The sequence below is a fragment of the Erinaceus europaeus genome, chromosome 20, assembly GCF_950295315.1.
Source record: "Erinaceus europaeus chromosome 20, mEriEur2.1, whole genome shotgun sequence".
Taxonomy (NCBI): Eukaryota; Metazoa; Chordata; class Mammalia; order Eulipotyphla; family Erinaceidae; genus Erinaceus; species Erinaceus europaeus.
In genome coordinates this window covers 21,603,922-21,620,558 of record NC_080181.1, presented here as the reverse complement: position 1 = coordinate 21,620,558, position 16,637 = coordinate 21,603,922, and positions in this window count along the sequence as shown.

Here is a 16,637-nt window from a genome sequence, read left to right as displayed (position 1 = left end):
TGATTCCAAAGCTTCAAGTAAGTTAGGTTTCTGGCTTCTCTGTCAACAATCAGCTCAGGAGTCAAGGTCAGGATGACCCCAAGACAAAGGCTTTTGAGGCTATGAATATATCTTAGTAAACTCTCAAAAAGGAAACTTTCTAGTCTCTCCTTTCAGATGCCTGATGGAAATCATTTTGCCAATCTAAAGTCTAACCTTTCAAATGAAATTAATGAGAATGAATTAATAACTTGGTATTTGCCAAAGATTGTTCTAATACTCTCCATTAATTAATGCATTTAATCTTCACAAAAACTCTGTAACATAGCTACTACTAGTTATTCTCAATTTGAAACTGAAGGTAAAGGGAGAATGGTTAAGTAAACCCACCTAAAATCATACATCCAAAAGGAGAGAGGCAATGTAGAATCCAGGTCTAATGACTTAACAGTGCTCATGTCTGACTATCCCTCTAGTTTGTCTCTTTATAAAGGTAGTAAAGGGGGCCAGGCAGTGTTATATCCGGTTAAGCCCACTTATCAACAAGCTCAAGAGCCCAGGTCGAGCACCCAGTCCCCACCTGCAGGGGGTCTGCTTAACAAGCAGTGAAGCAGGTCTGCAGGTGTCTATCTTTCTTTCCCTGTCGAGGTCCAGTGATAATCTTGGTGGCAATAATAAATGAAATAATAATAATATAATGAAAATAAAGGTAGTAACTAAGCTTTCACAGTTATCACCAATATTAAACACATTTTCTGTAGTGTGTGCTTTTTCTTACCCTGTTCCAATTTAAATTGGTGTTCTGATACATTTACTTCCTCGTAATTTGGCTGCTGCTATGTAGCTGAGCTGCATGAGAGTTTTTAAGCAGTATGACAGATTTTCCTTTTTATTTGTTTTTCTTTCTTTTCAGGCTCCAGAAATCATCCTACAGATTGCTTCTCATCTTCCTGCCATGACAGTCTCCAACAATGTCTTCCAAGGTTCCTTTTTCTATCAGGTGCCATAAATTCAGTCCCAGATGTGGGTTTATAGAATTCTAGGAGCTAGTAAAGATAAACAAAAGACAATCGTAACACATACTATAGAACACCTCTCTCTCTGAAGTCCTGGCATATTTCATTCTCCCTTGGTAATAAGTCACTGAGCTAAGACAGAGTAAAAGTCACATAGAGAAGAGCTTTCTCTAATCAGTGAAATGAATATGCCTTGGCTTGTTCCCAGAGAATCATAATGGCACTGTGCCCATTAATCTATCTCTGTCACTGCTAAAGCCAGTGGTTCCAGATTCGTGTTTCCTGTAAGAGTCATGGTTCCAGCTTCAGGAAATCCTGCACAGTCATCATCTTTTTTAAAAAATTTTTATTATCTTTATTTATTGGATAGAGAAGAGAGAAATTGAGAGGGAGGAGGAGATAGAGAGGAAGATAGATAGAGAGACACCTGCAGCCCTGCTTCACCACTCGCAAGGCTTTTCCCCTACAGGTGGGGAGCAGGGGCTTGAACCTGGGTCCTTGTGCACTGTAACATGTGCTGTCAACCAGGTGAGCCACGATTGGTCCCCAGTCATCATCTTTCTACAGAAAAGAATCTAAATTGTTCCCATCCTGGTAGTTCTTCAAATGTGTAGACCTAGGCAGTACCTAGGTCAAATGTGAAATCAGTAGATACAGACCTCAAATACCAATGACTACTGAGTAAAAGATGGTGAGAGGAAGAACTGCTACTCAATAATGTTAGCAGGCTAGAGAATTTTTTTCTATTTGATGATTATATTGATAGAGGGGTTTAAAAGACTAAAAATAATACATTTGAGGGTTGGGCTGTAGCACAGTGGGTTAAGTGCACATAGTGCGAAACTCGAGGACCAGCGTAAGGATCCCAGTTTGAGCCCCCGGCTCCCCACCTGCAGGGGGTGTCGCTTCACAAGCAGTGAAGCAGGTCTGCAGGTGTCTATCTTTCTCTCCCTCTCTCTGTGTTCCCCTCCTCTCTCCATTTCTTTCTGTCTTAACTGGTAACAACATCAATAACAACAATGATAAAAACAACAAGGGCAGGAAAAAAAGGAAAATAAATCTATTTTTTTCATTCATATATGGTACTCTCCAAGCATTATATTACTTGATCCTCCAAACAACTCTACAAAATAGGTAAAATTCAAACCCTTTCCACTGCTGGGGGATTCCACTCAGGCTTATTGAAGTGCTTAATGCCAAGCACTCAGAACCGTGTCTCACATACATTATTTCATTTATATTTAAAGCAGCCTAGACCACTGAAGTGAACATTTCTGTTATCCCCATTTTGTGAATAGGGACAAAGAGAATCTTAAGTAATTTGTTTGAGATCACAATCATAGCAAGAGTTAAAAGTCAATTGTAAGTGAATTTGATACTAAATACATTTTTAACCTCCAGTCTCTGTTGTCAGCTACAAGTGATTCCAGGGACAGATCTCAGACTGCCTGGTTCCAAGTCACCTGAGGCATTTCCATGCACATACTATTGCCTCTTACGACAATGACCAATTTCAAGTCAATTAGGGGATTAAGGACATTTAAACACTTGGTTGCAATGAAGGCATGAAAGATAAAGAAAACCTGGTGTTCCTCTTAGGCAATGATTCTGATCCTTGGATATTAAAGCTCAATCATTCACTCAGGGAATTTGTGAAAATGAGCAAAAATGCCTAGGCCCACAGAACCAAGATTGACCTCAAGAACAGAATCACTCCCATATGAATCTTATTCACATTTAAGTAAACAGTGATTAGAGGACATGGGTTTAAAATATAAGTAATTTTATCCTGCAAATTTAATAGTTTACTGTAAAGATAGGAGTAGCAAAAAATAATAATGGCAAGCCAGTAGAGGTAAGAACTGATTGATTAACAATAATTTTTCCTGTCATCTAAATCAGTGAACTTAGATTAAACTCAGTGAGTCTCTATCTTTATGATTCCAAAAGTTGTTTTAAACTAAACAAATCTAGACAAGGAAAGAGGTAGTAGAGATGTCAATCCCAGATTGGATGATAAAAACATGTCTGGATGTTTTCTCTACTCAGAGTGCTGAAAACACATTGTTTGTTGAAAGAGAATCTTTAGCATCTGTGGGAAATTTCATCCTTCTGTTGATCCACTGCCTGGCCCACATCACTGCCAATGGCCTCCACCAGGACTCCAGCTCCTCCTTTCTAAGGTTATTTTACAAGGTATTAACGACATGCACAGGGCTTTTGGCTTCCCCTCTAAGGTTATTTTATAAGGTACTTACTATGTGCACAGGGCTTTCTGCTTCTCTCTTTTCTCTTCTCTCTCTCTCTCTCCCCATATTCCCCAGGATAATTAATGTTTTAACCTTTGCAACATTTCATATCAGTTCAATGCCTGTTGGTGGCCTTTGATTCCTATACCTACTGCCCAGTCCGGAAGATTTTCCAGACTAAATTTCCTCTAAGGGAAGATGACAAAGGCATGCACCACTCTAATGCTTAAGAAAAGAAGTGGTCTTTCTATGGGAACAGCACTACACTTCTCTGTGGATTTTTGTCAGCACATCAACCTCACCAGACTTGCAAGTGAAGGCAGGAAATAATTATAAATCTCAGCCCCATATTTCTTCCAATTATTATTTTAAAACTTTAATAGCAGTTGTCTAAAACGCACCGTCATCTGCTCTCTATATTTTATTTAACCAGGGATTGGAGGCCTTTTTCTTGGATGCATTCTCTCTCACACTGCAAATGTCAGCAGTTTCCTGGGACAGTAAGCTTGACCAAAATGTAAGTTGTATTTCTCTGGAAAAGCAGCCCATTTCTGAAAGAGGAAGAGATCTTCTCTCCAAACTCATTGAAACCAAATGTGAATCTCACTTGGAGGCAACATCATCAGAAGAGGTAACTAATTTTAACTTGTGAAGCATAAGGTCTGGATCAAAACTGCCTTTACAGAATAAATGCCTCAGTATATGAGCTGTTCGGATGGTGCTGACCTCCACTGCCTTGACACTCAACTTGCTTCTCAATGCACATATGACAATACTTTCTGAATTCTATATCCTTGGGATGAGAGTGGATTCTTGACTCATTGAGTCACAAGAATTGCAAGTTACTTAACTTCACGTCCCACTAGCAATAAGTAAGCACAACTTCATCTGTGACACTCATTTATGGCTCATACACTATTTAGATATCCAAGGAGTAGGTTTTCTTACTCAAACTTACAGCAAGCTTGTGATTGCTTGACCAAGGTATTCTTAATATTGTGCTATTTAAAGCACTTCCATCAGAATATTATTATCAGCTGTATGACTAACAAAATATAAAATTTAAATCTCTGATCTTAAGAAGGTCCTCCTCCATTAACTTTGATCTTACTTTATAGACAAGAGCAGTATCATTTTGATCATTTACAGAAAATTTAATATATTTCAAAGAGCTTTTATTTTCTCACTTGATCCCACCTAGAAATCATGAAGAATAAATACCACTTGTATTTTAGTGATATTTGTATCTAAAATAAGATTATCAGGGAAGTATTTGTGATGGTAGATCTGAGACTAGATTCAAATCTCCAACTCCTCAGTAAATGTCCAGTATACATCTCTCTATAGGAAGATCTCCATCAGTTACTAGGTCAAACTGTGGTTGTTGATGGTGATGCCATTCAGATCACAGAATTCTTTTTTTCTTTTCTTCCTTCATTTTTTTCTTTTCTTTATTTCCTTTTATTTCTTTTTTTAAAATTATTGCCACCGGGGTTATTGCTGGGGGCTTGGTGCCGGCATTAGGAATCCACCACTACCCATGGCCCTGTTTTGTTTTGTTTTTCCATTTTTTAATTTATTTCCTTTCTGAGATGGGAGGGGAGATAGAAAGAGAAACAGGTGCAGATCTGCTTCATCTATGTTTTGGGGGGGCGAAGTTTTTGAAGTCTTCTAGGTATAACAGCTATCATCTGTGAATAATAACTTCACCCTTTCCAATCTGAATTCCTTTGGTATCTTTCTTGCCTAATTGCGATGGTGAGGACTTCTAGAACTGTGGTGAGTAGAAGTGTTGAGAGTGGACATCTTTGCCTAGTTGCTAATTTTAGGGGGGAAACTTCCAATCCCCCCAGCATGATGTTAGCCATGGATCTGTCATAATATAGCTTTTATTATGTTGAGGAATTTTCCCTCCACTCCCAATTTCTTGAGGGCCTGTATCATAAATGGGTGTTGGACCTTGTCAAATGCCTTTCTGCATCAAATTAAGATCATGTGATTTTTATCTTTTTGTTGATATAGTGGATTACACTGACTGACTTGCAGATGTTGAACCATCCATGTTTCCTAGGAATTGGTCTTGATGGATTAAAAAAATAACTTTGTTTTGTTTTATTATCTTTATTTGATAGACATAAATTGAGAGGAAGAGGGATAACCTGTAACCCTGCTTCATCAGATGTGAAGCTTTCCTCCTGCAGGTGGGGACTGGGGGCTTGAATCCAGGTCCTTGTTCACTGTAACATGTGTGCTCAACCCAGCCCCCAATTACTCTCAATATATTGCTGGATTCAACATGCCAAGGTTTTGTTGAGGATATTTGCATCAATGTGCATCAGGAATACAGGTCTATAGTTTTCTTTTTTGGTGGAGTCCTTTCCTGCTTTGGGGATCATAGTGATAGTAGCCTCATAATATATGTTTAGCAGTATTCCCTCTTCTTCAGTTTTCTCCTATGTTTCAGATATACACCCAGTACACACCCAAAACTACAGTTACTACAATGGTGCAATATATAGCAAAACTGTTATTGCAACCTCTTGACGCCATTATCAGCAACCCCCTTACTGTGCTCTACATTTTTACCTGTATAATTTCCTAACATATGTTACTTATGTTTATTTATAGCATTTCTTCCCTTGCTAGTCTGTAAGTACAATGAGGGCAAAGACATTTGTTTTGCTTTAAGACAGTTCATGTACACTATCAACAACAGCCTTTTGGCATAGTTTACCATGTGAATATATTTAATATGGGCACTAAGGACAAATACCAAAATATAACAATCTGCCATAACAAAGTACAAGGCCGATAAAAACAAATTATAACTTGCCACATGCTAAATGTTCTAAGATATTTACATACATTAGCTCATTTAATTATTCCCTTGGCCTTGTAAGGTAGGTGCTACTTTCTTTTTTGCCTCCAGGGTTATTGCTGGGGTTGGTGCCTGCACCACAGAATCCACTGCTCCTGGAGGCTATTTTTTCACTTTTGTTGCACGTTATTTTATCATGGTTGTGGTTATTATTGTTTTTATTGATATCGTTGTTGGATAGGACACAGAAAACGCAAAAGAGGAGAGTAAGACAGAGAAGGGGAGAGAAAGATAGACACCTGCAGACCTGCTTCACCGCTCATGAAGCGACCCCCCTGCAAGTGGGTAGCCGGGGGGCTCAAACCGGCATCTCGAACCGGTATCGCGAACCGGAATCCTTGCGCCGGTCTTTGTGCTATGCACTACGTGCGCTTAACCCGCTGCACTACCTCCCGATCCCCTTTTAACTCCTACTTTAACTGGTGAAAAAGCTGAGGCTAGCAAAGCTAGTGGAAAATCAGCTTGCCCAAGGAGCCCTGAGAGTGGCTCACCCAGTACAATACCTGCATTACTATGCACATGGACCCAGGTTTGATCCCCTGGCCACTAGATATTGGAATGCCTGCTGAGGGGAAGCTTCATAAGCAGTGGAAAGGTACTGTGATGTCTTTGCTCTTCTCCATTTCTCTCTAAAGGAAAGAAATAAAATGGCCAGGAGCAGTACTGTTGTGCTGACACTGAGCCCCAGCAATGGCCTTAGTGTTAAAAAGTTTTCCAAGATAGAAGTTGCTGTGGAGGTTGGAGTGTTAGTCCTCTGGCAACCAACATCTATTGAAAAGGTTTTATTTTATTCTAAATGCAGAAATGTAGATTATAAGGGCTGTGTTGTAGCTAATACAACTCAAAACTGCTTAAGAGGGAAGCAAAGGAATTAATTTTCTCCTTCACATTCTCTACAGCTTATTAAGTAAAACAAAGATCTTTTCCTCTTCACCAATATGGAACATTTCCTGAAAAGCATCCTTAATGCAGAACAACAAGCTCAAAGAAGACCAAGAGACAAATCGGGTGAGGACTCAATGAGATGCTCGTACCATTAAGACTGTACTTTACATACACCTTGTAAGTTTTTATTGTGTTTTGGATCATATATAAACATGTCAGAACCAAAGACTGGAACTTAAGTGTGGTATAAGTTCTAGCATAAGATGCTTTAAGAGTTTTCCTGGGAAGTCGGGCTGTAGCGCAGCGGGTTAAGCGCAGGTGGCGCAAAGCACAAGGACCGGCATAAGGATCCCGGTTCGAACCCCTGCTCCCCACCTGCAGGGGAGTCGCTTCACAGGCGGTGAAGCAGGTCTGCAGGTGTCTGTCTTTCTCTCCTCCTCTCTGTCTTCCCCTCCTCTCTCCATTTCTCTCTGTCCTATCCAACAATGACAACAACAATAACTACAACAATAAAACAACAAGGGCAACAAAAAGGAATAAATAAATAAAATAAATATTAAAAAAAAAAGAATAATTTTAAAAAAAAAGAGTTTTCCTGGAGATGGGCGGTAGCGCACCAGGTTAAGTGCACATGGAGTCAAGCAAGGACCAACGTAAGGATCCGGGTTCGAGCCCCCGGTTCCCCACCTGAAGGGGAGTCGCTTCACAGGTGGTGAAGCAGGTCTGCAGGTGTCTATCTTTCTCTCCCCGTCTCCCCTCCTCTCTCCATTTCTCTCTGTCCTATCCAGACAGCAACAACAACAACAATAATAATAACCACAACAATGATAAAACAACAAGGGCAACAAAAGGGGGAAAATGGTCTCTAGAGCAGTGGATTCATGGTGCAGGCACCGAGCCCTGGCAATAACCCTGGAGGCAAAAAAAAAAAAAAAAAAGTTTTCCTAGTACCAATGAATAATGAGTTGGAAAGATCCATGAGATCACAGAGTTTACCACAAAGTTTACCACAAGAAATGAAACAGACTTGTCTAATACACTCTGCTGAAAGAATAAAATTTATCCAGCAGTATTACATGCTCTTCATTTTTACTAAACTTTAATATTCATTTTTGGAGGGGTGATTTTAATTGCTTCCACGTGGCCAATGACTATTTTCCCCATATTTGAGGATCCACTTTTTAGAAAGTGGCCTATTCAAGTCTTGCTCATTTTCCACTGAATTTTTGTTGTTGTTGTTAAGTAGAAAATCTTTTATCTTGCAACTACTTCTCATTCTATGAATTTTATTTTTTAATTTTCACTGTTTTTCTGATTTTAGATCTAGAAGATGACCTCATTTCAGCCTGCATGATTAAAAGGTATTAATGTCAATACAGCATCTGATGAAGCTGATATAATTTTAATTACTCATTAATATTCATAAAATAAGTATCTTCAGCAAAGAAATAGCAAAACAGGCTAGTGTTTGGCACAGAATATAACATGCTAACATTTTCACTGTGACTGAAAAACAATTAAACCATACAGTTTATTAAAATATTCATTAGTGGTACTGGCTGAAATTCTTATTAGAAATGTAAAATTTGTTTATCCTTTAGGACTCTTAACATAAATCCTTACCAAGTCACACAAAGTAAATATATTTGAACAATACGTTGTGCTCTGGAATAAGAATACATGAAATATACACAATGTGGCTGACATAACTCACTTTAGATGTCCTGGTTCAAACATCTCGGGGAGGTAAATGGTTATGTGAAGTTTGTGGTGAATCTGAGTACTTATCAGGAGAGATACAAACATATGGAATCAATGTAGAAAAAGAAAACTTCTTTCAAACACAAACTCCATAGCTGAAGAGATATCTCACCAGCTAAGCTGCCTGTACTTTCCAGCACACAACACAGGTTTGTGCCCAGCACTATATGGGAGGTGTTAATGGGAAGGGAGGCTGGGGCCAGGCTGAAACACACGTGTACATAGTAAGAAGCAGAAGGATCCTGGTTCAAGCCCCCTGGCTCCCCACCTTCAGAGGCGTTGCTTCACAAGTGGTGAAAGAGGTCTGTAGGTGTCTACCTTTGTCTCCCCCTTTCTATCTCCCCACAACTCAATTTCAGAGAGCCCCAGCGATAACCCTGGAGGGAAAATAATAATGATGATGGTGGCTGCTCTAGTGCTGTGATATCTCACCTTCTCTCACCCTCTCTCTGTTTTCTATCTGGATGGAATAGAGACCTACCTGGAGAGGTGAAATATCTATGAAAAAGGTCCTGGTTCCACCAAAATAATTACAAACTCCAAGTCAAAATCTATTCACCATAATAACTCTGGGTCCATGCTCCCAGAGGGATAAAGGATAGGAAAGCTGTCAGGGGATGGGGATGTATTCAAATACGGAGTTCTGGTGGTGGGAATTGTGTGGAATTGTACCCCTCTTATCCTATGGTTTTTGTCAGTGTTTCCTTTTTATAAATAAAATTTTTAATTTATTCAAATTATAAACATAATACATTCAAAGCTGTTTCTCACATAAGTAATTTTCTTATCACACTCCAAGATATGATCAACAGAAAAAAATTAGGAGAAATGTTTTAATGTGACAACTGTTTAGAGGTTTTCAACCAATGGAATTAAATTATTTATCTGGTAAAAGAAACTTCAAAATGCACAGCATGCAGGTAGATATCTAGGTATCTTTTGGCATAGTTAAAGAGAAATCCATGCATGGCGAATTCATCTCTGAATCCAAATAAAAGATTAGTGATAAACTGTTTTATAGATAATAAAATAAAAGCACTGAGACAACATGACAAGATTTGTAACTAGGATTTAATCGATTTATATCAAGACATAAAGCAGATCAACCCAGAATTAATTTACCACATGTAAGTCCCCCATTTTCCCCACTTTATACTGACATGCGTTCTCATTTCTTCGCTGGAGAGGTAGTCATCTTAAATCATCATTCAGTTTAAAACATTAGATTAGCCATAAATAAAAAATAAAGAACAGAGCCGGGCAGTAGTACAGTGGGTTAAGCACACATGGCACGAAGTGCAAAGACCTGCCTAAGAATCCCGGTTCCTGTCCCCGGCTCCCCACCTGCAGGGGGGTCGCTTCACAAGCAGTGAAGCAGGTCTACAGGTGTCTTTCTCTCCCCCTGTCTGTCTTCCCCTCCTCTCTCCATTTCTCTCTGTCCTATCCAACAACAATGATAAGCAACAAGGACAACAAAAGGTGAAAAAATAGCCTCCAGGAGCAGTGAATTCGTAATGCAGGCACGGAGCCCCAGCAATAACCCTGGAGGCAAATAAATAAATAAATAAATAAATAAATAAATAAATAAATAAAACAGGAAAAATAATAAAATTGGTTCGCTGAATACTATTTCAAAATTACCTGCTGCTTCACAGCACAGATATCAATAAAACAGAAATTTCCCACAAAAACAATTTGAAATAATAGTTCATTCTCCCATGTTTTATGAATTGGAAATCCTTAAAACATAGCCAAACTAATGTAAAATCAGACCATTCCAGACACAGCAGAGGACATATGTCAACTGGCAGATCACAGGACCTACATGCTTAACATTGGCTGTGCTATAAATGTCAAAATGGTGCTCTGGTTCACTTGCTATCTCTCTCTCTCTCATGAAACTCACATGATTCAATTAAAATTCTTTTTTCTTTTTCTTTTTTTGCCACCAGGGTTATCACTAGGATTCAATGCCTGCATGGCTCCTTTGTTAGAGGATGAGATAGACAGAAAAGACATCTCTAGCCAACACTGCCCCACCACTTATCTTCCTAGATGTGGGAACAAGGGGCTTGAACCCAGGCCTTTGAGTATAGTAGCTCTATATATGTGCTCTACCCAGCCCAATAAAATAAATTGTTAAAAAAGAGAGGGCTCCAAGTACGCTAAGAAGATAAATCTTCATTTGATATGACATTGACTGTGGACCCTTATGAATGTTCACCTTTCACATAAATTATGAAATATATTTCCCAGAAAAAAAGAGTGAAAATTAATGAAGGCAAAAAAATGACTATTTAGGGAAGTCAAGCCAACAGGCTAGGGCCTCTCAAAGAAACTGAAAAGTCTTATAGAAATTAAATTATCTCCCTTCTATATTTCTCTTTAGCTGAGCAAACCAACTAGCAAAGCATGATCCTATTAACTTCTTGGCTGACTTCTTGGGCCCTCCATCTGACTCCATTAATATACTACCAGCTACACACTTTTAGCAAACACATGCTTTTTAATGGAAATGCCCCAGATTACAGGAGGACCAGATTATCCTTCCTATTGCATTACGTGTAATTTATTGCTGAATCAAACCCATTGCAAATTTCTTTTTAGAAGTTTTGAGATTCTGGTTATCTTAAAACAATTAGGTTGTGCAAAGACGTTCACACACACACAACTATGCACACAACCCACTAACCAGAAAAAAAGATAGAAAAACCATAATTGATATAGAAACATTCTACCAATTAACAAAAAATAATTCTTCCTGGAAGTATAGTTGTTTTTAATAAAAGTTATTCTTCATTTCAAAAGTGTTACATAGATTTATGTTTCCAGGAAAATTAAGTAGGCATATGTTCCCCTAGTTCTCCCACCAAGTACAACTAAATTCACTGTGTGTGTGTGTGTGTGTGTGTGTGTGTGTGTGTGTGTGTGTGTGTGTGTGTGAATTTTGAAAGGTACAGAGAAACAGACCAGCTGACAATCTGAGAACCCAGAGCAAAGATATAGCAGTAAATTCTAGTTTCTAGTTCTCTCATATATTCCAGGTCTGGAAATAAAGAAATCAGTAGCCCATAAATACCACTAGGCATAGGCCAAAGACGTCCCCCTAAAGCCTGCTCTTTTTAGCCAAAGGACTAAGAAAAATGTCAGCCTAGCAAGAAAGAAATTTTAGGTAATACCTTCTTTACTCCTGCAAGACATCAGAGAAAAGCAAAATATTGGCCTCACTCACAACAGCAAGAGTTGAGTGAGGAATTCAGATTTCCATACTTTACAGGCTGTAACAAGGTACCTCGTGATGGCATCACCGAAGACTAAGAGAAGATTTGAGAATTTTCCTTTGTCACCACAGGGCCATAACAAACTCCCCTCACCTCATGGTGTTCATACAGACCCCATAGGGAATCAAAGAACCTATCAGAAAAGTGCAGTAATGAGTTCCCTCATAGTCATACTTGATGGAATGTTGTCGAAGGAGGCCAAGTGGTGAGTAAGGACTTTGACTACTGCCTATCTGTACTGAGGCTACCCTCACAAAAGTATTAGTGGAAACCAGGGAGTGAGCTGGTCTTCTCAATCTACCTGGCATGCATAAGAAAGCCCTTCCAAGGGTATTAGTAGAGGTATAATGGAGGTCAATTTATCTCCCATAAGGTTCTCTACTTTCCCTCTTACTGCAGTGGGATATTGTCAACAAAAATCAACTAAAATATTTTTAAATAAGATTCCCAAGTCTTATGATGCCAAAATAGTCATGTTTCAGTCAAATATCACTTGTGCTTAAAGCCAGAAAAATACAGTAAGGAAAGGCAATAGATGTCAATACCATGATGGCACAGATTTTTAAAAAGCACATCACTAAAATGTTCCAGTCAGCAATTACTAACATCTTGAAACAAATGAGAAAATGGTCTTAAGCAAGGAATTAAATTCACAACAAAGAAGGAAATCAAGAAGAATCAAATAGAAATCTTACAACTAAAAAATGCAAAAAACAAAGTAAGTTCACTAGATATAAGCAACAGTAAAAAGAGAAGAAATAGGACAAGAGGGGAATTAGTGGGCTTTTAGGTAAAATAGAAGCTACCCAATTTTAGTAACAGAAAATAAACTGAAAAAGTGATCAAATGAATGCAAAGAATCTCAGGGTACTGCAATACTGTAAAAATGATATATCACTTAAGTCACAGACTGGGAAGGAGAAGGACAAGAGGGCAGACTATAAAAGCACTCAAAGAAATAATGGCTGGAAACTCCTCAAATTTATAGAGAGAAATAAAATTGCAGATTCATGTAGCAGAGTGAATCCCTAACAGAAAATAAGCCCAATGAAATGCCAAAACACATCATAATCAAACTTCTAAAAACAAAGCAAAGAAGGAAAAACAAAATGTTGACACCAGGGCATAATGTCTACATGATTCCACAACTGGAGTTCTCTTTTACCTTTTAACTTCAGATAGAGAAAAGAGGCGAAAGAAAGGGAGAGCAGGCCATTTTCCCCCACTCCATTTTATTTGATAGGACAGAGAGAAATTGGGAGGGGAGAGGGAGACAAAGAGTGAAAGAGAAAGACACCTGCAGACTTGCTTCACCACTTGTGAAGCGTTCCTGCTGCAGGTGGGAAATGTGGACTCAAACCCAGATCTAATCACCTAATGCCATGTGTGCTTAACTAGATGCACCACTGCCCAGGTCCCATGAGGTGTTTTTGATCTCTCCTCTTCCTCTTTTTCTTTTTTCTTTTTTTTTTTAACCAGAGCACTATTCAGCTCTGGCTTATGGTGGCGCAGGGGATTGAACCTGGAACTTTGGAGCCTCAGGCATGAGAGTCTCTTTGCTCTTTCAACTTTTCCTTTATCTGAATTAAAGTGAAAAAAAAAATCTTCTCTGGAATACCGAGCCTGAGATGTCAACTCAAATCTGCCACCAAGCTAGGGAAACTATTATGATTTCATCCTGATTTCATCCTGATAGATGACCTCACCAATGTGCCCTGGAACCTCACACCTCTCCAGAGCCCTACCCCACTAGGGATAGACAGAATCAGACTGCAGATGTGGACTGACCTGCCAGTGCACCTGTCCAGAGGAGAAGCAATTACAGAAGCCAGAACTCCCGCCTTCTGCACCTCCAAAGAACTTTGATACTCCCGCTGGGGGAGAAATGAGAGAGAAATATAACCAGAGGGCTCTGAACTCCAACTCAAATCCCCAACAGGAATGCAGAGGTTACACAGGCTCCTGTGCTAAATTTTAATAGACATGGGCCTTAGGTCAGATTGATGGGGGTTATAGTTAATGATATTTATATACTTTTGCCATATTTGGGAGCTACTCTTTGCCCTGATCTAGCTTTCTAATCCTATTCCCAACTCTGACACCATCTTCCCAAACAATACTTTTAGCCCACCTGCGTATCAGCTTTTGGGCTCAGGCAAAAATTAATAAAGTCATGGGCCCCTTGGAATATACCTAAAATAGATTTCTAGCTTCTCCCAACAATTTTTCTGCTTTACAGCTTTTTAAAAATTTATTTACAAAATAAAAAATATCAACAAGACTATAGGACAAGAGGTATACAATTCCACACAATTCCTACGACCAGAGTTCCATATCCCATCCCATACCTTGAAAGTTTTCCTATTCTTTATCCCTCTGCGAGCATGAACCCAGGATCATTATGGGGTGCAGAAGATGGAAGGCCTGGCTTCTGTAATTGCCTCTCTGCTGAACATGGGCATTGGCAGGTCGATCCATACTCCCAGCCTGTCCCTATCTTTCCTTAGTGGGACATGTTCTGCTTTATATCTTAATTCTTTTTCAGCCACCAAGTTGCAGATGTTACTATGACACCAACTTGACTATGCTGGGCAGATGACCTCACCAATGTGTCCTGGAACCCACCTCCCTAGAGCCCTACCCCACTAGGGAAAATGGAGACAGACTGCAGGTATGGATTGACCTGTCAATAATTACAGAAGTCAGATCTCCCACTTTCTGCACCCCATAGAGATCTTTGGTCCAGAATCCCAGAGGGATAAAGAATAGGGAACCTTCCAATGGAAGGGATGGGAGGCAGAACTCTGGTGGTGGAAACTGTATGGAATTTTACCCCTCTTATCCCACAATCTTGTCAATAATTGTTAAATCAGTAAATTAAAAAATGTGATACATATATATATATATATATACACACATACACACACTAATAAGCTGTTAAAAATTATGAAATCATCTCCTTTGCATCAAATTGAATGGAAGACATGTCAAGTGAAATAAGCCAAAAAGAGAACAAATACTGAAGCATCTCACTTATAGGTGGGACTTAAGAAATAGAGACAGGAAAGGAGAACACAGAGCAAAACTTGGACTGGGCATGGTTTATTATATCAAAGCAAATGGCCTCTGCAGAATGAGGTAGAAGGAAGGGCTAAAGAGAACCCTGGGGTCCTTGTTCATGATGTAAAAACACCTAGGTGGCGGGTGAAGAGTGTTCTTCAGAAAACTTTCTAAACAACTATACTGTAAACCATTACCCCCACCTCCAGTAAAACTTATTTTAAAATTTACTTAATGGAAGATTTGAGACCTAACATCCTGAGCATGATCAATGTACATTTTCTAAATATAACAACTGAAAAACGAATTGGAGACTAGGAGAGCTTTGACCTGGCAGGATACACGCTAAGTGTGAGCATATAGGTTCAAGCCCCCAGCCGCCACATGGGAACACTATGCAAAAGGGAAACTTCGTAAGTAGTGGAGCCATGCTGTGGTATATTTTTCTGTCTCTCAATATATATATATATATATATATATATATATATATATATATATATATCATATACATATACATATTGTAAGTAGTAGGAGTGGTAGAATCATCCAAGTGTGATGTCTCAGTGAAAAAGCCCTAACGGTAGAAAAAAAATTGGACAGAAATTTTTTTTTTTTGACAGAAATTTTGACTACTATATGCTGCCTAAAAGATACTCACCTCAAATAAAATAATTTAAGCAAATTGAAATAAAAAGAACTGTTAAATATAGACTTTCAATTTCTCTCTGTCCTATGAAATAAAATAGAAAGAAAAAAAGGGGGAAATGGCTGCTGGCAGCAGTGGATTCATAGTGCCAGTACTAAGACCCAGTGATAACCCTGTGGAGATAATAATAATAATAACAAAAACAATAATAATAATATTGGAAAATAATTTTTATCACTTTATTGGGGAAATGCTGGTTTATAAAATTGTTGTCATAGGTGTACATGAAAAGATTTTTTTTCTTTTTTCATGCCATCATGGTTTCACTTCTGTATGATTCCACCACTCTAAGTGGACATTTAAAAAAAAATTTTTTTAGGGGAGGGGAGATAGCTTCAGGGTACCAGATGTCTCAAAGGTTCAATACCCAGCACCACCATAAACCAGAGGTGTACTCCTGTAAAAAAATATGCTACATAGATAGATAGATAGATAGATAGATAGATAGATAGATAGATAGATGATAGATAGATCCATTTTGTCAAGGAGACAGACAGAAAGAAAGAGACAACAGCAAAACTCTACTGATCAAAAAGCTTCCCCTTTGCATGAGCATGCTCCCTGTGGTGGCTGGGAGCTTGAACCTAGGTTCATGACTAAGTACATGCAGACTAAGTACTACCTGGTGATTCATCTTCCAGCCCCCACCCAAAAAAAGAATTTTAAAAGATTGTTCCAAGCTGGTTTTCTCATCAATTCTTACATCTCTGTAAGAATATAACTAGAATGGTGGTCACCAAAGTTAGAAGTAGAGACTAGAGAGATGTCACAGTGGTAGCTCACAGGCTTTGCAGGCAAGAGGTCCAAGGTACAGCTATTGTC